At 31.1% G+C, this 24839-nt stretch overlaps 1 protein-coding gene across 2 annotated transcripts in view; it reads left to right on the top strand.

Moving 5' to 3' along the window:
- LOC114348778 (uncharacterized) overlaps window positions 1-24839 on the top strand; it is an 882222-nt gene that overhangs the window by 542213 nt on the left and 315170 nt on the right. The gene's annotated exons all lie outside the window — the stretch shown is intronic.

The following is a 24839-nucleotide window of genomic DNA, read 5'->3' as shown; positions in this document are numbered from 1 at the left end:
AATAATAATGACGTAACTGCAAAAAGCCAAATTTCTCAGGAAAGCAAAAAAACGATTTTTAAATATTTAAAATAGGAATTAACTGAGGAGTAATCTTCCAGCCAGGAGCATCGGTATGGCGTTTATTCTTACAATGGTGACTTTTATTTTTATCTCTATTGGTTCAAATTTCATTATCTTAATTTAATCCTCCCATTTTCAACCCTTTTTACAGTTGCATCATTCTTCATCCAAAAATTTTTAAATATTTAAAATAGTAATTTATGTAAACTCAAACGTCCTCACTTATACTACAGTGTCGCACACGCTTGATAAGCAATTAAAAAAAACAAAGGGGTTTTCGATATTCTATTGCAAAAACTCTTCGGGATTTCATCAATCAATGTTTAAAGAATATCTGCGTACCTTGGCAACATTGAAATTTTTAGATAAATGTCCGGTTTAGGGTTAAAAATGGTCGATTTCTCAATTTTCAAAATTTTCAATCGCTCATATAACAAAAACTATTAACTTAAGAGAAAAATCACTAAAGACGTTTTCTGTTTGAAATGATTCAAATAACATAAAAAAAATTGTTCGATGCAAAAAGAATAATTTTAGGAAAAACCCCTAATCTTTCCCCTCGCCTGGCAAGGTCTTATGCTCTTCAGAATCGCCTGTCATTGTACACATTTCTTCTAAATGACCTACTCAAACACATACTTAAATTTAAACCTTACAGGGGAAAAATTATTTTACCCCCTAAATTTGCACTTTTCGATTCACCTGGTAGATACACGTGCACCGCTGAGGCCTGCCAGGTCATGGTATTTAGCCTTGGTGTGCTATGAATTATCACTAGAAAAATTTTTAGCCTTACAGGACGACCGTTAGTCGGAGGGTTCACTAGCTCTTAGACTATAAGTGGTTTTTAAAAACGATATAGTTTTCATGATCTCTGTAGGGTTGTTGAGCATTTCTTTAACAGTAAGTTTCATATCAAGTGATGTATTCAGGTTGGTGAATGAATTACATTCGATGAGGATGTGTTTCACAGTCAGGAAAACATTGCAATGGTCGAAAGTTGGACGAGTTTCTGAGGACATCAAGAAATCATGAGTAAGTTTGGTGTGATTAATTCGGAGTCTTCTAATAATCGATGTTTCTCTTCTAGTTAGAGAATCCAAGGAGAAAAGACCAATATATGGTTGAAGTTCATGTAGAGTTGTTTTACTCTGTTTCCATAAGTTTTGCCAGGCATCATTTACTGACTTTTTGAAGACGAGTTTGAGATCGCTAGCTAGTTGAATTGTGGTTATTCCGGTATTGAGTATTGGTAGCTTCTTTGGCAAAATGATCTGCTAACTTCCAGTCAGCAGTAAAATCATGGTACTTTTCACTATAACATTTCGAATATGGTAAAAACTCGTACTATTCCGCTATTGACTAACGATCTGCACTCTGTGAATACCAGAATGTGAATGGAAATACTTTATTTTCTATCAAAATTCGATAAAAATTAATAATTATTCGGAACAACTCTGAAAACTTGACTTGTAGGTTTAACGTTTATTTGACGTATGAATTAATTTAATTATCTTAATTTAATCAACCCATTTTCAACCCTATATACAGTTGCCTTATTCTTGATGTTAAAATGTTTGTGTATAAAAAAACTATTTTTAAATATTTAGTATGCTGTTTATTCTTACAAAATTGTTTATTCTTACTTGCTGAAACAAGGTCTAAAATGGTGCGTATTTCAATAACGACGCAACTACCCTGTAGTGGCTCAGCACATCGTTACAATTCTGTTGCTTTTATATGATCTGTACACAGTATTTTAGAAGTTAATTACGCAATAAATAGGAATTGACAAAATTTGCAGTTACGTCATTCTTATTGCGGACCGGCGATATATTCTTTATATTAACATTTCACCGAAAAAAATAGTTGGGTAAAAATTAAATATTGCTGAACAATATTTTATCTATTCCCGTATTCCTCAGTTTAGATATTATGTTATGTACTTCCCTAAGGTAGTAAAAGAGAACCTAACCTAACTTAACGTAGCAAAAGAGTGTGAGTATAATAAAAGAATAGCGAGTATTGAAATTCTCAACTGAGCAATCAATTTGTCGTTTTCCACAAATCAATTCGAGCGTTCTAAACCAGAATTTGAATCAAATCCCGACTTTGGGGATAAACTTAATAATGTATACGGCCCAATGAACCTCAATAAAAATTTGTTCTCAGTCGCAAATTTGTTTGAACGTCTGTAATTTACCAAAACTTATAATTTACCGAAGATGGATTTGATCTGGATTAAGTTGTTGACAGTGCTGAGTTTGATGTTTAACCCCGTGATTCATAAAAATAAGTCGATTTATATATACGACAACAATAAAAACCTGCTAAATGCCGTAAAAATGAGTGGCGCATACAATATTTCAGCTACAAAAGAGCTCATGTTTAAGTGGCGCAAAAATGTATTTTCATTTTGATGGAAAATAAAATTCTAGTTTTATTGAAAATGATTTTTCCATATTTGCTAAATTTGAAGTAAAACGCTCCACAAAAGAGTAACCTTGATACAGTTTGCATTTTTAACCTCTTTTGTGGTGCGCATTTTACTTCAAATATAGCAATTATTATGGAAAAATCTTTGAAAAAAAAAATTAGAATTTTATTTTCCATTAAAATGAAAATACATTTTCGCGCCACGTCATAGTCATATCAGATTTTTTGTAGCTAGAATATTGTTTGCGCCATTTCTACGGCGCCTGGAGGTTTTTTATTCTGTATCAGGAGCTTTTATGTATTAAAGGTTTTATGTATTATGTATTATATTTTACGCAAAATTATAGGTTAGTAAAAGTATGGAATAGCTAATAGAATTATTAAAATGTTTAAATGGGGCTTTTCATCGATTGTCATTTGTTTCGAGCTCTGTCATATGTTGTATAATCTGTGTATAATATTAATATACACGTATTCTACGAGATATTATGACAGAAGCTCGAAACAAATGACTGTGAATGAAAAACCCTATTAAAATATTTTATGGCTTGATTTGCATAATTAGAAAAAATAGTAAATAATAAATAAGCAATTATTAATAAATAATTACATTTATAAAAAAATAACTTTTTATAATACCACGTTTTTATTATTTATAGGAGAGAAAATAAAATAATTTGACAATATAAAATGATTCAAATTCCAAAACTTGCACTAGTATAAACAAGTAGTTATTTATAAAACAGCCCGGGAAGTATGCTTTTTGCGAACGCACTCAATGTTTAGAGCACGAGAGATAGCGGGGCGAGTGCTTTTTTTTGCGTATAGAAGTGTAATGTATAGGCTTAGGCAAATATGCAAATAAAAAAGTATGAAATATGCGCATAAATATGCAGTATTTTATGCAAAAATATGCAGTATTTTATGTAAAATATGCTATTTATCTAGAAAATATGCATGTAATAAAAAATATTTACAATATTTTTTTATTTGCAAAAATTCTTACAATATTATAAATACTTATATATATAAGAAACATATACAAATATTTACCATATAAATATTATTTTGAATTGTGGTAACAATAGATTATCAAATGATGTTCAAAATTTTCTAATAAAAACTTATGGCTTCTATCTGAATATATATATTTGTAAAGAGAAAAACTTCTTTCGACATCAACTGATGTAATTGGGGCATTTTTCAAATTTACTATAATAGATGGTTCCAAATTAAGTGGTTCGGAAAATGTCCCAGCTAGTACTTGAACCACTTCAGAAAGAACCTTGTAACCACTATTTTCTTCCATGGTTACCTTAAATTTTTAAAAAATTTCCTTTGCAATAGTCCCTTTAACGTTTTGACACAATGACTCAAATTTTTTATTAAAACTGTACTCTCTAACAATGATAATTTGGAGGATTCTAATTGAGTTAAAGTTTTCTGGACAAAACTATAATTTAATTTTATGAATGACAGTTGCTGTTGGAGGATGTTATTTTGGAACTCTTGCTTAGCTTCCAATAAAGATTGGCAACTATCATCCGTTAAAAGGTTAATTATTTTTTTTAAATCAACAAAATGATCAGAATAGAAATTAGCTGCTTCCAGCCATGTTCCCCAACGAGTTAAAATGGGTTGCGGTGGCAGTGGAATAGCAGGAAGCATATCTCTGTAACATTGTATTCTTACAGGTGATTTCAGGAATACCTTTTTGACGCTCGCTGTTAAGCTGTTTACTAGTGGAAATTTTTTTCTTTCTTCCTCCGCAACTCTGTTTATTCCATGCGCTAAACAAGTGACATGTATTCAGTTTGGATAAAATATTTTTAAATTTTGTCCTGCTTTCACCATATTATGGTACGGCATCAGATAAAATAAGCAATAATTCATCATTAGGCACAGCAGCAGGAAGAAAAAAGTTTGCTAATGCTTCTTGTAGAAACCGTGATATTGTTAGAGCGTTGGTTTTTTCCACTTGCTTACAGGAAATTAAATACGATTTTGGAAAGGTTTAATCGCTAAGTACATCAATCAATAAGTGCACAATGTATCTTCCTGACGAGTCAGTGGTCTCGTTCACACATATGTAAAAGTAATTATTACCTATTTCGGCTTTTATGTTGTGGATAACTGAGGAGTATAACAAATTGACATTATTTCTCTTTAGAGTTCGTTCACTGGAAATGTTTTGTTTGCAAAATGTTTTTAAAAAAGAACTAATGTTTTCATTAGATAATTTTGAAAGCGGTGTATTGGAAGATACTAATGCACGACACAAGTCTTCCTTAAAAGTTTCTTGTTCGGTTTGTTTTTTGGAACTTGACTTAAAGCACTTGGACACTGAAAGTTGATATTTTTCACCGGATGTGGTTTTTACTTTTTTAGCTAAATGTTTGGCGGTTCTGATATGCTGATCTATTTTAAATTTGCTGAAATTTTTTTTCAGATGGAATCCAAAAAAAATATAAATATTCTATAGTTGTTCCCATCTATAAAATCTAATATTGTAGAAATAAACTAAAAATGAACCGTTTTTGCATACCAATTAAAATATTTAAATTAAATCAAATAAAAATCGGTGTAGTAATCTTATAATGTCAAGAAATGACTGTGCAAGAAGGAAGAACCCCCAAATATTTACAAGAGGCTCTTGCTCTTTTCTGTTTACATTTAAAGAAAAAATACTGTGAGCTTAAATTAACAGCGCTTAATTAATTAAGTCCGATATATGGTATGTTTGTGTTTTTAGCAAAATTAAAGCAAACTATGCTATTGTTAGAAAAAAATGTTAGCGACCTTTCAGTAGACTATTGAATGATTTGAATTTTAAATAAGTATTCTATTTTTTATCGCAAGGAGTTTAAAAAATGCCTGAAAAAAGCAAAAATACATCGATTTATTGCGAACTAGCCTTGTGTCGGTACTTTCCTTAAACATAATCTCCAATTTTAAAACCTTTGTTGGTACCACCGTGTAAATTTTTAAAATAAAATAAAAAATAATACGTATGTACTTACGGTTTTTCCACAACATGAGCAATAACGTTTATCCATATCCATAGAGGATCTTTGTAAGGTTTTATCCAAGTTGAAACATTGCTTATTTTCGGAATTTTCAAAGCAAAATAATTATTCACAATTAGAAATACACCAAGTGTATCTCCAATTGTACAAAACAAGTGAAACTGACCGTCAAAATAAAAATTTTTACCTAGAGACATAAACTGGCAAACACAAACCCTTAATTCCAGGACAAAACGTGACAAAACTATAAGCCGCTGTCTTTTATTAGTTACTATACCAAGAATTTGAATATCAAGTGATTATAAAACAAAATTAAATATTTGCAATTTCATGCTATCTGTAAGTTAGAATATAAAAATATATAGTTAACACCAAATTTTCAAATTATATGCACTTTATGCTCACTTTTATGAAAATATGCAAAATTTGACATTTTTGCATTTTTTATGCATTATATGCAAAATATGCAATTTGCATATTTGCCTAAGTCTAGTAATGTACCTTTCATTTGCAATTTGCAAAATTAAAATCGATTAACTACGACCGCGTCAGGAATTTTTTTAAATAAACATTAATTATTGGTGCTACGCGCAGGACAGCGGATAGTTTGCTCTGATTTTGCATTCCAATGACCTTTGATAATGATTGACAAATTTTAATTTTCATTACATTTCGATATAAATAAATAAATTTGTTTATTGCAAAATAAAAACACATACTCTATCCTTTGAAATATCACTATTTTTAGCAAAAACTTTCTTTTTTCATATATCTTAAGAATAAAAGTTTATTATTTTTAAACATATGCAATTGTTTAAACAATATTTCACAAACAATAATAAAATTAGTTTGATTTTTGTGGAATTAAAATATTAAAATACAACAAAATATAGAGTAAGAAAATAATATATTAGATAAAGATTGGAAGAAATTTTGGTGGAAATCAACTTGTGTGAATCGAACACCGCTGTCCTGCGCGTACCACCAAAAATGAATGTTTATTTAAAAACTTCCTGACGCCGTGGTAATTAATTGATTTTAATTTTGCAAATTGCAAATGAAAGGTACATTACACTTCTATAACAAAAAAAATTCAACTTGCTATCTGCTTCATTATCAATCATGCAACATTAAAAAAAAAATGAATTTTTTTTGCGAAAGCTGTATTTCAAAATTTATTTTGCAAAATCCATTAAAACGATCTTAATGAAATTTATAGTGTTGTTTTACTATATCCTAAAGTTTTTCTGGGTAAAATATGAAGGTCCTAAGTGTAGCATAAATGGTTGAAAAACGTAAAATGCCAACACTTGTTTTTGTATGGTTTTTCTCGCAATTATTGCTATTTTACAACAAGGATGACTATTTTTTAAATTTTTGGCCAATTCTATATTATAGTAAATTTAATTACGCAACTTTTATGTTAGTACAACTTTTCTCAGAAATGAACAGTTTTAAAGTTATAATCAAAAAACCAATAAAAAATTCGAATTTTTCCTTAATATTTTGACATTTTGATTATTTAAACAATGTTCCGGACCATTTTGAGTAGAAAAATAACTTAAATATTATTATTTGAGTTATTTTCAAGCAATTTCTGCAAAAAAATTGAGTCACCTCTAAACGTCCATCTCAAAACAGATGCGCACTGGACTATATTTAAAGCATACATAAATATATAACTTGCGCGCTTCGAGTTTAAGAAGGGAGATTTCGAGGTTCCATCTGCTGGCCGGATGAAACATTTTTTTTATTAAATTTCATACATAGACAAATATTTTTAGCATGGGTTGCCTATCAAAATCGTGTCATAGCTATCCTTAAGGGGGGCCGTAGGAGTTGAAATCAATATTTTAATTACATTTTTTTAAGTATGGTAGAAATATTTTATTTTTAAATTAAATAAGCATATTCTGTACACTGCATAGATTATTTAAGAAAAAATTAAAGCAAAAATATTGAAAAATAAGCCAACGGTGGCAAATTTTTGAAGACACCTCAAAATATAATGAATTTTGCGGTGTACATCAGAACTCATTATTGGATCATGGTAAACAAAAAATTCAAAAATATTTTATTAGCTTATGAGTTTCTCGAGGTAACGCTGTCAAGTTTTTTAGTTTTATCCAATTTTGATTTTTGATATCACTCAGAAGTCAAAACAATGATTTCTTTTTGCAAAAGGGTGAAAATCAACGTAAATATTATTGTTAAACAAAAAATGAATACACCGGTTACTCCCTCTGGAAGCCAGCTAAAAAGGTAAATAAGCCAGTTCAATAAATATTTAGTTAAAGTCAACTAGCACTTAGCTAACGTCTAAAGGTGGGAAACTGTCGTAAGTGGTAATGTTTTATAGGTTAATACCGATAATTTGCCACCTCTACTAGTTTCATCTCTGTTAATTTCACAACGCAATGTTGTGCATCGTTTGCTTTATTTTGCCGATTATTAGCGCGGTCATCACTGTATATTGAGTAGGCATGCTTTATATTGAGTATAACTAAATTATTTTAATAAGATTTCCAGGTTAATACAATGTCTATCATTCGGGTTAATTAAGAAAAGTTTTTAATAATTTATTTTGTTGCTTAAGGGTTTTTGAAGTAAACAACGAAAAATAAGATGGCAAATATAAAGAAATTAATAGTAAATTGTTTACTTCAACATTGCGCTTTTTTAATCACCAAGATACAAAACCAATTTTGTCGCAAATTGTTAATGATAATGGACAATTAGAACTATTTTTACTATTTCACCAGATAACTAAACTAATTAAAAATGAAAAGCTCTCTCAACCGTCAACAAATGTTGTATACTAATACTGTAGTGGTTTGGTGCATTAATATAAAACACTCAAAAGTTTCCACAATGTCCTTTCCATGGTATTTTTTCTACGCCTTAGCTCTCATAGTAATTTCGGGATTGATTTATAATAAATAATGTAATATACATATATATTTTTGTCATATATATTTCTATTATTTTGTGCTCTATTTATACAGAGTGTAACAAAAATGCAGGTCATAAATTAAATCACATATTCTGGGACCACAAATAGTCCGATTAAACCTAACTTACCTTAGTACAAATGTGCACATAAAAAAAGTTATAGCTCCTTGAAGTTACAAAATGAAAATCGATTTTTTCTACTATATCGAAAACTATTATCGATTTTTTATTGAGAATGGACCTTTGTCATTCTTATCGCAGGAACATCTTAATAAAAAATTATAGTTAAATTTGTGCGCATTCACCTTAAGGTCATATAGTTATTCTTCTCGCACTACTTTGGTTAACAGAATTTGTAGTTCTTCTTCACTGCCAGCAAGCAGTACTGTATCATCGGCGTACCTGATGTTGTTCATGATTTTTCCATTGAATTTTATTCCTTCTTGTGCTTCATCTAGAGCTCGTGCAAAAATTTCCTCCGAGTACAAGTTGGTTTTGATTCCAGTAGAGTTCACGTATTGTATTAATGTCGTTTAGATCCAGGTTCTTTTTTTGCAAGCATCCTATTAGCTGATCATGTTTGACTTTGTCTATCTATCTATCTATCTGTAAGCGAGGTTCGTCCTACAGCCTCTGCCGCTTGTTTGACTTTGCCAAAAGCCTTTTCATAGTCTATAAAGCACAAGTAGACATAGTTGATCCAGAGACTTTTGCATGAGATTAAAAATTTCTGAGATTTTGCAATTAAAAAGAATATTTGTTCCCATTCCGCATCGCGACCTTCATTTTTGTTTTAGACACCTGAGTGTTACAAAAGTTTAAACATTACTGTAGAGGAGTCAATCAGCCGTGTGATGGATGACCGAAGTTATCTTTAACGTTTGAGTTAAAGTTAAGATAACTTTCAGGGATAACCTGCCCCATAACTATTTACGTAAATTCGGTGTGATGTATCTGTCGCCGTTATGAGATAGTTATTTCTTCAACGTTAAAAAAGAGAAATAACATTTGACTAACAAAGTGTGGAGTAACAAAGAGAACCTTATGTAGAAATAGTATAAGTTGGAGTAAGCGCGAGAGATTGATCGGAACATGCCCCAGGTTTGAGAGGATGGGACGATACCCATAAAAGCAGCGTTGCCAGAATCGGTACAATTGTACCAATTTGATACAATTAACAACCAAACTTTTGATACTGAAGTATTTTAAAGTAAAAACCTCCAATTTTGTGATATAAGAAATTTGCTTCAAATAACATTAAACGACGTTTTTTAAAGTTTTTGTACAAAATGTGTTGGCTTATTACATTTTGTGTCGTGTCACTACTTCAGTCATTCCAGTGCATTTACAAAAATTTCTCTGGCAACACTGCATATGTTTATAAATTTCAACTTATATTCAACAATTTTATCTCGAGTTGATTTTTGTATGATTTTTAAAATTGTATTACCTTTCTATTCTTAAATTATTAGCTTTACTTTTTATTGTTAATTATTCTTTTAATCGTATTTATTACCTACGGGCTTTTAATTATTATTTGAAGTCTATTTTTTTTGATATTTTTAATTTTGCACTGCTTTATATTTGATAATAAATTAGTAACATTCCGCACAAAATCCTAGGACAACATGAAGCAGCATTCTTCGTTGAATATTCTATCTAAAAACAAGTTAAAAGATGAACTAACTTTACATAATAAATATTATTCTTACATAACTACAGAGTTATCTCATAATTTGAGGTTTAACGTCGCGTTATAAAAGTGACAGTTGATATACCAGATAACTCAAGAACTGTCAAGAAATAACGCAAGTAGTTAAGTTAAGTATGGTACATCACACCAATTCGAGGATTATAACATAACTACAGGATAACTTTACGTTAACGATAATTTCGGTCATCCATCACACGGCTGAATATAGAGCGAAAAAATGCATTGGTTCGGAAAAATTCAAACAAGCTTATAAACTCCTGGAAAAAAATTAACGCACCACTCATATTTTTCTCAATAATCTTTATTTATTGATAATTTACTGTACGACAAGTTGCCTATGGACCTTGTTTGACAGTGACAGTTGCTATGTAAGCTAATAATAGTCTTGTTTTAACAATAATTTGTATAATAATAGTCTTGTTTTAACAATAATTTGTATTAAACTTCGTTTAAACAAGCTATTTATTGTGATATTTTTCATCACATGCATGTTTGGAAGTCCATTTGTATAAAAATCAAATAAAAAAATGAACCGCCAAAGAAATTTGTCAATGGAGTAGGCAGTGCGAGCATCGACTCTCCTAAACGAAGGATATTCAATGCGATACGTTGCAGGTTTGTTAGGAAGACATCATTCCAGCATCAGTCGCAAGGTGAGGCGATATAATGAAACAGGGTCGTACCATTGAAGACCAGGGCAAGGACGAAAACGTTGCACTAATCAAATTGATGATCGTTTTTTGAGACAACGTGCTCTTAGAGATAGGAGTCACCAGCAATTTGCTAAAAAATGAACTAGCAGATGTTCGAAATGTCGCGATATCGTCTCGAACAGTTGGAAGACGTTTACATGAAGCAGAATTAAGCAACAGGAAACCGGCCAAAAAACCCTTGCTTACCAGAGAACACAGGGTTAAATCATTCTTAAGATACCATTAAAACAATACCAAAAATTAAAAAAATAAAAGAATAAAACACACACAAACACATTTAAAAATGCTACAAATGATTTCTGAACAATAATTGTTGCCAAATATTTTAATTAAATACGTATTTTCTGAAAAAAATTATACAATAATATACTTACAATCATAAAATCTATAAAAAAACTAAAAAAAAAATGATATAACTTGCATTGGGCTTGAACCTACTTCCCGTTTATCCCACCGTACGAGAGTCGAAGCGATTTCAAACTGCACCACCTTTGCGTATACGTCATGTGGGAATATACACAAACTGAACAACTTTTTGACATTTTGTTTATATGAATTGTTATTAGTTTGATTTTTGTCGAATTAAAATACAACAATATATAGAGTAAGAAAACGATACATTAGATGAAAATTTGTAGAAAGTTTGTTCGTAATCAGATTATGTAAATTAAAGCATTGCCTACTAGGGGTATAGCATAGCAAGTACTAGGTAAGTACATTATTTTTTTACATTTTCCAAATAGGTATGAAGATAATTTTTTATTGGAATACAACTGAAACATTTAGAATTACGTACCTGTGGCTTTTCAAAACTATTTAAAAAGTCACTATAATTATAAATTTGATTTTATTTCTGTCCTCACAACAATAAAATCTAATATATTATACAACATTTTTGTTTACCGATAACCTCCATATTGAACAATTATTGACAGATCATTTCAACACCCAATCAGAGCCCGTATAAAGACTAATACCAAACTGTCGGTGTGCGCATGCGCGCAGATCAATATAAATTCACCCTCAATCTCAATCGCGCCTAAAGAAGTATAACTTCAAAAAATCAATAAGTGGTTATTAGTACTGAAAACTCGTGTTATTCCTTTCCTTCTTATGTGTTTTTGTGGCTATTTTGGTTGATACTTTATCTGTATATGTAATAAAGCAGAAGGTAATGGATTTTTTCTGTGGTAGTAGAAAGACTAATTTCAGACTAATAAACCAAAAACTACATTTATGAAAGCCCTGACATTAGTTTTCCCACTAACACAGGAAAAATCCATTACCATCTGGTATATCATATATAGGCAAAATATAAAAAAAATAGACAAATACATAAAAAAGAAATGACTAACACCAGCTTTCAGAACTAAGAACAACTTACGCCAATCTATTAAGAACAATAAGAGTCAAAAGAGAAAGCAATTACAGAGTGGTGTATACAAACTGACATATGGTGACTGTTCAAGAACTTACATCGGTCAAACTAGCAGAACTTTTAAGGAACGCATAGCAGAACACAAAAAGGCTTTCAATAATGGAAAAACTGATTCTACGTACTCACTTCACCTTCCGTATCATAATTATTCTTTTAATGGACAGTATAATATACTCCATATTCAAAATAAAGGCCTTAAGCTATCTTTATTAGAATATATGGAAATTAATAAATTAAAATACACAGACATAAATCTGAATGCCAAACTTGAGACAAACAGCTCCCCTCTTCTTGTCTTATTTAGTCTTGTTCTTATTCATAAAGACTTTAAAGTGTAGACACATAATAAAGATCCATCACTTGAAAAAGACACTCTGTCGAAACAGCTGTAAGTGACAGTAATTTTTAATATATTTTATGAAAATAGTGAAAACAAAAGTTTTCAGTGTTTTATTGTTTGGAAGTTCTATTAAGTAAAGGTAGAGCCTATCAGTTATTTAATTACTTTTTTTATTTCAGGTTAGTTCAACCACAAACAGTATTGTAGGTAAAATACAATATTTATTTTTTTCTACGGCCGTTTAATAACATGCTCATTATTCATTATTTTTGAATATACACTCACCGGCAGAGAAAACGGGCACCCCAAAAAATGGGTCATTTTTAATGTCTTGTATTTCCTAAACCTGATGTCCGATTTAAGTAATTTTTTTAATATTTTATAGCCTTATTCTTTATCAATATCGCTGTAATAATATTGTTGCTAGACAGGTACATTGTCATTGTATACAGGGTGTACGAATCAAACTGTGTTTTTTTCTCAAACTTTGGAACACCCTGTGGAATGTTCTAGCTTTTATAAAATACTTACATTATAACCAAACTATAGCCTCAGGTTTTCTTAACATTCTGTTTTTTGATTCATTCGCTTATGTTGGATAATAAAAAGTTAAGCACTTTAACAACTACCCCTGTTTTTCGTTAATACAGGGTGTTTTTAAATAAGTACGGCAAACTTTAAGGCGTAATTCTGCATGATAAAATAATGACAGTTTGCTTTATAAACGTATGCCCGCAAATGCTTCGTTTCCGAGATAGGGGGTGTTGAAATTGTTCTTACAAACTGACGATTTATTTATTTCTCTAAAACGGTTTGTGATATGCAAGTGAAATTTGGTAGATTTTAAGAGGTAGTTATTGCGCATTTTTTGGCATACAATTGAGAATTTTATATTCACCATTGGCGTGCGTACGGGTATAAATATTTTAGATATATCCCGTATGCACGCCAATGGTGAATATAAAATTCTCAATGGTATGCCAAAAAATGCGCAATAACTAGCCCTTAAAATCTACCAAATTTCATTTGCATATCACAAAACCGTTTTAGAGCAATAAATAAATCGTCAGTTTGTAAGAACAATTTCAACACCCCCTATCTCAGAAACGAAGTATTTGCGGGCATAAGTTTATAAAGCAAACTGCCATTATTTTAGCATGCAGAATTACCCCTTAAAGCTTGCCGTACTTATTGAAAAACACCTTGTATTGACGAAAAACAGGGGTAGTTGTTAAAGTGCCTAACTTTTTTATTATCCAACATAAGCGAATGAAAAAAAAACAGAATGTTAAGAAAATCTGTGGCTATAGTTGGGTTTTATTTTAATATTTTATAAATGCTAGACCATTCCACAGGGTGTTCCAAAGTTTGAGAAAAAAACACAGTTTGATTCGTACACCCTGTATACAATGACAATGTACCTGTCTAGCAACAATATTATTACAGCGATATTGATAAAGAATAAGGCTATAACATATTAAAAAAATTACTTAAATCGGACATCAGGTTTAGGAAATACAAGACATTAAAATGACCCATTTTTTGGGGTGCCCGTTTTCTCTGCCGATGAGTGTATAATATCACCCATTACTTTATCAGTGAGTAATAATTCATTATTCACAGGTCATTACTCACAGGCTGAAGTTAGGTTCAAGTGGCGAATGCCAGTTTTAATTTTAGTCTTATATAAACTGCAAATAATATTACTAATGGCCGGTTTCACCAACCACAACTATAGTAGTTTATTCTATGAATAAAGTTATTCGACCAATAAACTGGCATTTCTCCATTTTACTAGCGTCAAATAAGACTTATTTTATTTATTTATCAAGTAAATATTTACTTTTCGAATAAATCGAATAATTGAAAATTAAAAGTTAATCTCGCTGTAAATATCTATAAGAAAGTAAATTCGTTAGTTTAATTTTAAATTACCAAAATTATATTGAAGCATTCACCAACGTGAGTAATAGCCATATCATTACATGCTCGTTGAATAATATACTATTATCGTGCTATGTAGTATAAGTCAAAATTGACAGTTTTCACTACGACTTTTCAAATGTTTTATTACCACTGCTGAAATAACTATTACAACTAAATATCACAATGGTGATGAAATACATAACTGTAGTAATTAACTATTTCATTCTATTCTATTTTGTTAATACCTTATTAACTATAAAATTCAAAATAATATTATAATAATATCCAAAGGTCTTTTTTATGACTCATACTGTTCAATACTCCTAGTACATAGCATGTTATATTTATTATTTGAGATAAAACTGTTTCCTATGTTTTGTTTTTAAACCAAGGAAAGTTATTTTCAAATTTCTCACGGTGTAAAGCTTGTTTGTAATTGGTCCAACCTCAGGCAAGTTTAATCCACTGTTATCAAATTTTGACACTAACGGCATTTATGAAATTTTGACACTATTGGCATTTAATATTGAATTTACTTCAAATTTAGCAAATATTATGAAAAAATCTTTCAAAACAAAAGTAGAATTTTGTTTTGCATCAGGATGAAAATACATTAGCGTTAAGTAATATTCAAATCAGATCTTTTGTAGCCCGAATATTGTATGCGCCATTCATTTTTACGGCGTTTAGCGGTTTTTTATTCTTGTATCAGGAGTTTTTCAAAGTTATTTATAAATTAAATGTATGAAGTTGAGTGCAATGTTTCTGATCTGATATATTCTGAAATGATCTAGTGTCCATTGAATGTAAGTACACTAGATTTTTTTTCTATTCGAAATAGATTGTAGAAAAAATATTGGGATGGCCGGTAAATGAACTCGGATTGCCCGTTGCCAGATCAAATTTAGCGTCGTAACCACTACAACTACATAAACCATTTCTAGAATAATCGATAATTGGATTATACTTTGTAGCTTAATAACTTCTAAACGGCTTAACCGATTTTGGTCACTAAACATGAGTTTGAAACGTATTGATATGCAGTATCTGATGCATCTAAGGTCAAGTATGATAACTGAAGCTATTACAGAAATTATTGAACTTGAAAAACCGTTTAGTCCATAGGAAATAGATTTGATCATACTTATGAAGCCTATGAATTAAAAATTCGAATTTTTCTAGATATGTATAAGGTATACACCGTTAGACGCGTCTAGAGACCTCCTACAAACTCTTGGTTATTAGCAAAATTCGTAGGTTGAAATTTTGATTAATTGTCGAAAAACCAAAATTTTAAAAATTTAATTTTTCAGTTTTTGGCTACCCTCAGCCGATAGATAGATAGATAGATAGATACATTTATTTCCTTTTAAAATTTTACAATTTTATGGAAAGGGTGAGAACAAATATTTCGTTCCTTTTTTTCATCCCAAGAAACACACAATATGTTTATTTTAGGGATAAACAAAAGAAAGAAATAAATAAAAAAAAAAAAAAAAAAAACAACGAGTTATATAAGAATTAATTAAAGATACAAAGTATAATTTACGTATTTAACTATTCATTTATGATGAAAGACCTAAGTTTTAGAACATTCCAGATATAGCTAGCTATTATTTTAGCTGAATATACTGTAATGTTATTTAAGGTATGAGTTACAGTATCAATATCGGCTATATAATTAATGGATGATTGTTTCATACAAGAATATATTGGACAATCAAAAAGTATATGTTCAATTGTTTCTAACTCCTTATTGTTACAAATAGTACAGATTTCATTAGGATTAATTTTATATGTAGAATCCTTATAAGTGAACGTTAAGCAGAATGAATTACATAATCGAAGCTGTGCAATAGTTCTTGTAATCTGGATGGGCATTTTTAGGCATAAGTATTTTTGACTTAATTCGGAAAGAGCTAGGTGTTTATATAAGGGGAGAAAATTGGATTGCTGACAAAGAGAAATATCTAATTCTGAGAGCTTATTTTTAAATTTGATTAACAAGGCTTTTCTATTCAGTTGTAGGGAATGAAGGGAGAGATTATTCCAAATAGGTTCAGCATCAATAAAAGTAAAAAGTGATTTTACCTGCGCTGCCCAGTTATACCTGCTATCGGTCTCCATCAGTTGTAGTTGACGAAAAAAGCACATTTTGGGGTAACGGGAATCGTCCATCATATAAATTTTCTTTAACCAGTTTAGTGTCCACTTGAATATATTATACAAGAGTTTGACTCTGCCGCATTCTACTCTGACTATGTAACCGGGTGTGGATATGGGAAGCATAAGAATTCGTTTTAGGAATTGTACTTGAACTTGTTCGAGAACATCTACATAACGGAGTGCCCATACAGAAATACAATTGGAGATTGTACTTGTTACTAATGCATCAAAAAGTTGTAGCCTCGTTTGCATGCAGTCAATTTTAAGTTTAGCTAGAACAGGTATAAGTGCTCCAGTTGCTTGTTTAGCTTTCGCATTACTCACATCTGCCATTTCACGGAATAGAGACGAAGAGGCAAAAGTCACTCCAAGGTAATTATAGGTGTTAGTTAATAGAATGGGATATTGATTGAAAGTGAATTTAATATTATTTTTTAAGTTATAAGGACCCCTAGAGAAACACATAATTTTAGTTTTAGCAGTATTGACAGTAAGTTTGTTTTGTTTGCAGTAATCCTCCAACATTTTTAATTTTTTTGATATATCGATCTCCGAGTGACCTAATATTACCAAATCGTCAGCGTATAAAAGCATAAGAATTTCATTTACGTTATTAACATTGATGCCTTCTGCTCCGCGGCTTTTAAAAAAATCTTCGATGTCTGCAAGAAATAACGCAAATAACAAGGGACTGAGGACTTCTCCCTGTAACACGCCCTCACAAATGTTAAACGATTTAGTTATTTGTAAAACTCATAGGGAATATTATCAGATCCTGGAGCTTTGTTGTTTTGACAGGAATTTAAAGCTAAGTAAATTTCATTGGTGGTAATAGGATTATCAAAATACGGATTCCTCGCATCGAAATAGAGGGTTGTGTCCACTATCCCGGCTCCCATAATTTCAGAGTAGAATGTTTCCCATGTTGCAGCAGGTAAAGATATGTAACTATTTGAAATATTTCGAGCTCTTTTAATATGAAACCAAAAAGTTTTTGAATCAGTGGAGTTGGAAATATTACCAATAATATTTTGTTGAAATTCAGTTTTTTTTACTTTTAATAATTTTTTATACTCTGCTTTAATAATTAAGTATTCGTTTTTAGTTTGATTTGAGAAATTGTCTTGTTGACAAATTTTGAGTTTACTTTTAACTGATTTCTTTAGATCTCTACATTGACAATCATACCACGGTTTGTGTTTATTAGGTCTGTTAGGAGCGATTATACTTTTTGACAGCCCAAGATTATCAGCTGTTTTATAAATATTATCCAACAGGTTTTTGTTTGCCATTTCGACATCATGAATTATGTGCACCCCCGCCGAATTTTGCATGTTTAGTTTATAAGACAAAACTAAAGATTCATTTAACTTAAAAATAGTTTTATTTTTTATTATAGTTTCTTTCATAGGTGAAAGATACGTTTGAGTTATAAAGCATGAAACAGGAAAGTGGTCTGATAAAGTACACGTTGTATTTACGTAAACATCATTAACAAAGTGCAAATGTGAGTTATTTACCCAGACTAAATCTATTGTACTCTTGCCCATAGGGCCGACGAAAGTAAATTTTGCAGGCCGATCAGAAATACACCTACCATTTAACAGACAGAACCCGTTAAAATTCATGAAATCAAGAAGGCATCTACCTTTTGCATTAATTACAGTATCTAAACTTTGTCTCTCGTCAAAAAAATTTGTGTTTTCAAATATTTCAGGAGGGGATACGTCATTGTCTGAAACACGGGAGTTAAAGTCTCCTCCAATAATTATAGGTGTATCATTAAATTTCTCTAAAATATTAGATAACACCTCCTGAAATAGTGACAATAAATATTCAATACTTAGACTAGGTTTAAAATAAACGTTACAGACTACAAATTTATAATTATTGCTAGATATTAAACAAAAGATCCACCAAGGTGATTTATCAATACAAACAGAAGAAAGGTTGGGATTACAAAAAATTGATAGACCACCGCTAGCCCTACCCAAGGATTTTTCTTTTATGGCAACTGAACTGGCACATGAGTAAGTAGATAAATAATTTGAAAATTTTATATTTTCGGTAATAACCCATGTTTCCGATAAACAAAGAATGGGTATATCATTGAAATCACTTAAAAAGTCATTAACACTATTAATTCCTTGTGAGTTCCAAAAAACAATGTGTACTGATTGCTATTCAGATTTCGAGGAGGCAGGTTTTACAACTTTTAGGCTACCCTCAGCCGTGTGTATGTCTGATCCTAACCGCTTAGGCACCATTTGAAAGCTTAACTCAACGATATTAATTTGGTGTACTTGCGGTTTTCCTGCTTCTCCTTAAACCGAAGATATATACCCTCAAAAATATGCCATTTTGTACCTACCCAGCCAGTCCAATAGCTGGCTTATGGGCGGTCAAAAGTTACAAACTACACAGGTTCTGAATCGGCCTCGACCCCCTTTTGAAACACAAAAAAAAGTTCAGATCTAGTGTAACTTTTACACAAACATACACTATTATTCTGACCACAATATTTTGCTTCTTATCGTCTAATATACAGTTATTATAATTCTATTAAAACAGTTCTATGGCTCTGAACCCTAGGTTTTTTTATCTGTCATTAAGAAAATTGTTGTATATTATAAGTTTTTCTGGTACGATTCCAATATCGAAACTAATTAGTAATGTTTAAAAACAAGTAAAATATTCCATACTTTCGAATATGAACAGCACTAATATTTAGAACAATTGTAAATTGAGTTGGTTACATTACAACAATTTAATGGCAACTTTTGGTTGTAATGTAACCAACTCGATTTACATCCCACGTGTTGGGAAGTTCCATCTCTTACCAAAGGGCACTATTCTGCTTTATCTATATCCATACTGTGGAGTTTTAATTAAGCATGCACCTTATATGCAACTATGTAATGTTTAAAGAGTTTTTACCCTAGTCTTTCTAGTATTTCTTTGGTGGCTCAGCCGGATACCAACCTAATATTGGAATTTATGGAATTGAAATATACGAAACGCTCCCATTTCGAAAATTTTCCGAAATAGAAAAGTTGTCCGACTCGACATGGATAATTAAATAAAAAAAGTTTCATGAGGGATGTAATTATTTTTTTGTTAAGTCTGGGCCCAAGGCCTATTAATATACTCTTTTTTCAGTCTTGACCCCATGGAAGGAGTTTAGTCGTCGTCGTGATATTGTCGTGTATGGTCGTTCTCCATACATTTCTCTCTGATCACTTCTATTACAATGATGCATATTACGTCTTTTCCATCAGTCTATCTCGTTGGACATCTTCCTCCAGGCACGTAGCCAAGGGAGGGGTCCATGGGGTCCGGACCCCTCCCGAAACTGTCTCGGCTTTGGTACCAAGGCAGCAAGTTTATCCTCAAGTTATTATTATTTTTTTTGAAAAAGTGAATGAAATTATTATTAGGTACTTTTTACTAAGATTATTTATATCAAATTTAAACTTATATCCAATTTAAACATCAGATTTACCAAAAACGAAAGTATTCTATCAGCATTTCAAATTATTTTACCTTTTGTTTTTATAGAAGACCAGGTGTACTCTTTTCTATGGAATGGGACGCTAAAATGATATTAAAGATACGATAGTGAAATTAGGTATTAACAACAACTTACTAGGGTGAGATTGTTGTCATATAATATGTAGATGTTATATCTTACCCTAGTAAATTGTTTTTAATATCTAATTCCACCATTGTAATTTCAATATAATTTTAGCGTCTCTGATGATGTTAGTGACTACTAACAAAATTAGGATTCCGTTATTTCGTGCACTTAGTAAAAATAATATGAAACATTTTAAAAATGTTAGTTTTACATGGTTAAAATATTTTAAATTTAAAAATATTTGTCCGCAGATTGCTTGTTTACACTGTATTCAAAAGTTTGTTATCATTCTTAGACGGCTAGGGCAAAAGTAGCATACTGTCCGTTTTCTTTCGATAGGATTATTCGGTTGAGAAACTGATTGTATATTTAGGATTTCGTTTATGTCCTGTCCAATATTATGCTGTTAATTTGATATGTTTAATATTTTGCACATATATGACTAAGCAAGAACTTTTGCCCAAATCCAACATGAACTGAAAGTGGAAAACTGGCTTCCTATTTGTTTTGTGCGAATTATGGCAGTATACCACATACGATTGATAGTACTTATGTTTATCATTTCTTAAAAAACTCACAGTATCCATGATAATGTTACGGTTCCTACCATGGACCGATTTTGTCAATTCCTTCACATAAAAATTTGTAAGAGGTAATAGTCTAAGAGCTAGTGAACCCTCCGACTAACGGTCGTCCTGTAAGGCTAGAAATTTGTCTAGTGATAATTCATAGCACACCAAGGGTAAAAACCATGACCTGGAAGGCCTCAGCGGTGCACGTGTATCTACCAGGTTAACCGAAAAGTGCAAATTTAGGGGGTAAAATAAACTTTCTCCTGTAAGGTTTAAATTTAAGTATGTGTTTGAGTAAGTCATTTAGAAGAAATGTGTACAATGACAGGCGATTCTGAAGAGCATAAGACCTTGCCAGGCGAGGGGAAAGATTAGGGGTTTTTCCTAAAATTATTCTTTTTGGATCGAAAAAATTTTTTTTTAGGTTTTTTGAATCATTCCAAACAAAAAAGGTCTTTAGTGATTTTTCTCTTAAGTTAATGGTTTTTGTTATATAAGCGTTTGAAAATTTTGAAAATTGCGAAATAGGCCATTTTAACCCTAAATCGGACAATTATCTAAAAATTTCAAAGTTGCCAAGGTAGGTAGATATTCTTTAAAGAATGATTGATGGAATCCCAAAGAGTTTTTTGCAATACGATATCGGAAAGTCCATTGTTTTTGAAGTTATACTTCTTTACCGGCGATAGAGGGTAAATTTTTATATGGGAAAACCTAGCGACCGGGCGCATGCGCATTATAACTTTGTTCTGATTAGATGTTCAAATGACATGTCAAAAATTATTCAATATGGTGGCTGTGGCACAGCTGTAGTTAGATTATTTATGGTTGTTGCGTTTTAAAATTTGTGTGAAAAGAAACAACAAACAAAAGTTAGTTAATAGTTATACTGCCTTTTTAAATAGTTTTCATATACCTATATTTTTGGACTTTTGGACAAGGAAAACTCATTCTAATTTGGTAAGTACCTAGTTTTTATTATAATCATATTGTAATTATACATTTGGATTAGGTTGAAATACATAGGTACATTTATTTTCTCAAGAATGCGGATTTTAGAGAGAAATCCCAAATTAGGTTCGATTTTTATTTTTAAATTATGATTTTTTGGCGTAGATTTATTTATCTAGTAGGTATGTAATGCTTTGATTTATATACTTAATTTGATTACCAACAAAAGTTCTACCAATCTTCATCTAATATATTGTTTTCTTACTGTTTTGTTATATTTTTATATTTTCTTCCACAAAATTTAAACTACATAATTTTCAAAACAATTGTCAAACAGTAAAACGTTCAGGTACCGTATGTTTCCACATGATAAATAATGTGCGATTGGACGAGTGAGTCTACGCTTCGATTACGAGTCAAAGCGGCACGAAATTCAAGGGTTCAATTCCCGATGCAAGTTTTATTTTTTTATTTTTTTATGCATATTATGATTGTAAGTATATTTGTTATATAATTTTTTTTTCAGCAAATGCGTATTTAAAATTTTTGCCAACAATTATTATCGTCCAGAAATCATTTTTTCTTTGTGGCATTTTTCAATGTGTTTGTGTGCGTTTTATTCTTTTATTTTTTTAAATTTTTGGTATAGTCTTAAAAATGACATAATATGTAGTAGAAGTATAACTTCTTACGTGCGTACAAAGTACACACACATTCTTGTTTAATTGCTAATCAAGTGGGCGCGACACTGCAGTATAAGTGAGGACGTTTGAGTTTGCATAAATTCATTATCTCGAGAATGGACAAATTTCAAGGGAAATCCTCAGACAGGTCGATTTTTATTTTCGAATTAGGACTTTTTGGCATATATATATATAATAATAGTGATGTCACCCATCTGGGCGTGATGACGTAATCGATGATTTTTTTAAATAAGAGTAGGGGTTGTGTGATAGCTCATTTAAAAGGTTATTTAATTCTCTATTCAGTAATATAAACATTAACATAATTATTTATACAGGGTGTACAAACAAATTTTTTCTTCTATTTGTCAAATTTAATCAAAGTTAATTTAATAAAAAATTTTTTTTGTACCTACACCCTGTGTAAACAATTATGTTAATGTTTATATAAGTGAATAGAGAATTAAATACCCTTTCAAATGAGCTATCATACAATCCCTACTCTCATTTAAAAAAATCATCGATTACGTCATCACATTCAGATGGATGACGTCACTAGTATTATATATATGCCAAGAAGTCCTAATTTAAAAATAAAAATCGACCTGTCTGAGGATTTCTCTTGAAATTTGCCCGTTCTCGAGATAATGAATTTATGCCAACTCAAACGTCCTCACTTATACTACAGTGTCGCGCCCGCTTGATTAGCAATTAAAAAACAAAGGGGTTTCCGATATCGTATTGCAAAAAACTTTTTGGGATTTCATCAATCAATCTTTAAAGAATATCTACCTACCTTGGCAACTTTGAAATTTTTAGATAAATGTCCGATTTAGGGTTAAAAATGGCCGATTTTCAATCGCTTATATAACAAAAACTATTAACTTAGGAAATAATAACTAAATAGATTAGGAAAAACCCCTAATCTTTCCCCTCGCCTGGCAAGGTCTTATGCTCTTCAAAATCGCCTGGCATTGTACACATTTCTTCTAAATTACTTATTCAAACACATACTTAATTTTAAACCTTACAGGAGAAAGTTTATTTTACCTCCTAAATTTGCACTTTTCGATTCACCTGGTAGATACACGTGCACCGCTGATGCCTGCCAGGTCGTGGTTTTTAGCCTTGGTGTACTATGAATTATCACTAGAAAAATTTCTAGCCTTACAGGACGACCGTTAGTCGGAGGGTTCACTGGCTGTTAGACTATAATCCTCCGGTATCGAACTTTTTGCAAAATAGGGACTGGTATTAATCATATATTTGGAGAATGAATCGCAAAGCATAGCAATATTTATGCCCGTACATAGACGGCTTATGTTACTGTGGTTAACCCGGGAGTAGTCGCGCTCACTTTTGTAACGTGAACAGTCGCGTGTTAGATTTCATCTCACAATACGAATTTACAACAAATTTTTATTATATAGTATTTTGATTTACTTGCTATGTTAGAAATATTATTTCTAACAATTATTAATGCTAATTGGCTCTCCCAAAAGCCATAAATTCCACAAAAAGGAGAAGAAGAAGAAAAAAAAAATAGCTACGCATTACTACACCCTTCCTCGAGGCACTTACGAAATTTTTTCAAAATTGCAAAATTTTTCATCAAGTTATCGCGAAAAAGGATAAAATGTGAGATTCTATCTAACGGCGCGACTAGTCGCGGGTTAACACTAATATAAAGCGTCGTAATATTTACGACAGGATACCTAATTCACACACTTCCGCGCAAAATTTAAATGACGTTTATACACCAACGTTTACTCTAGTAATAAAGAACTGTTGAACCCAAATTCTTGGGCTTTTCCGTTGCTGAGAAATTTGGCAGAAAATAATTCGGCGTCGTATATTTTACGATATATTTTACGAGTAGGTATTAGTATCCTAGGTTTAAAATAGTTTTTTTCAAATTTTGCAGATAGATCTAAAATTTATTCTGAATATTTTTTTCAATATTTTATCGTCTAATCTAACAAAAAATTTGAGTTGTGTTTGGACCCCTCTCAAGCACATTTCCTGGCTACGTGCCTGTCTTCCTTGTGGTATTAAGTCCGTTTAATGATGAGTCTCTCTATATTGTCTGTCTGGCCTCATGATATGTCCAAAATATTTATATATTGCTCTGGTTGGATTTTTACTAAAAGTCTCTTACAGATCTTTAGTTTTTTTTTAGATTGGAATTATTGGTTCTACCTGGAAATCGCTAAATTCTTTTC

This window comes from Diabrotica virgifera, chromosome 7 (assembly GCF_917563875.1).
Source record: "Diabrotica virgifera virgifera chromosome 7, PGI_DIABVI_V3a".
NCBI classification, from domain to species: Eukaryota; Metazoa; Arthropoda; class Insecta; order Coleoptera; family Chrysomelidae; genus Diabrotica; species Diabrotica virgifera.
This window is presented reverse-complemented; position numbering and strand designations above follow the sequence as displayed.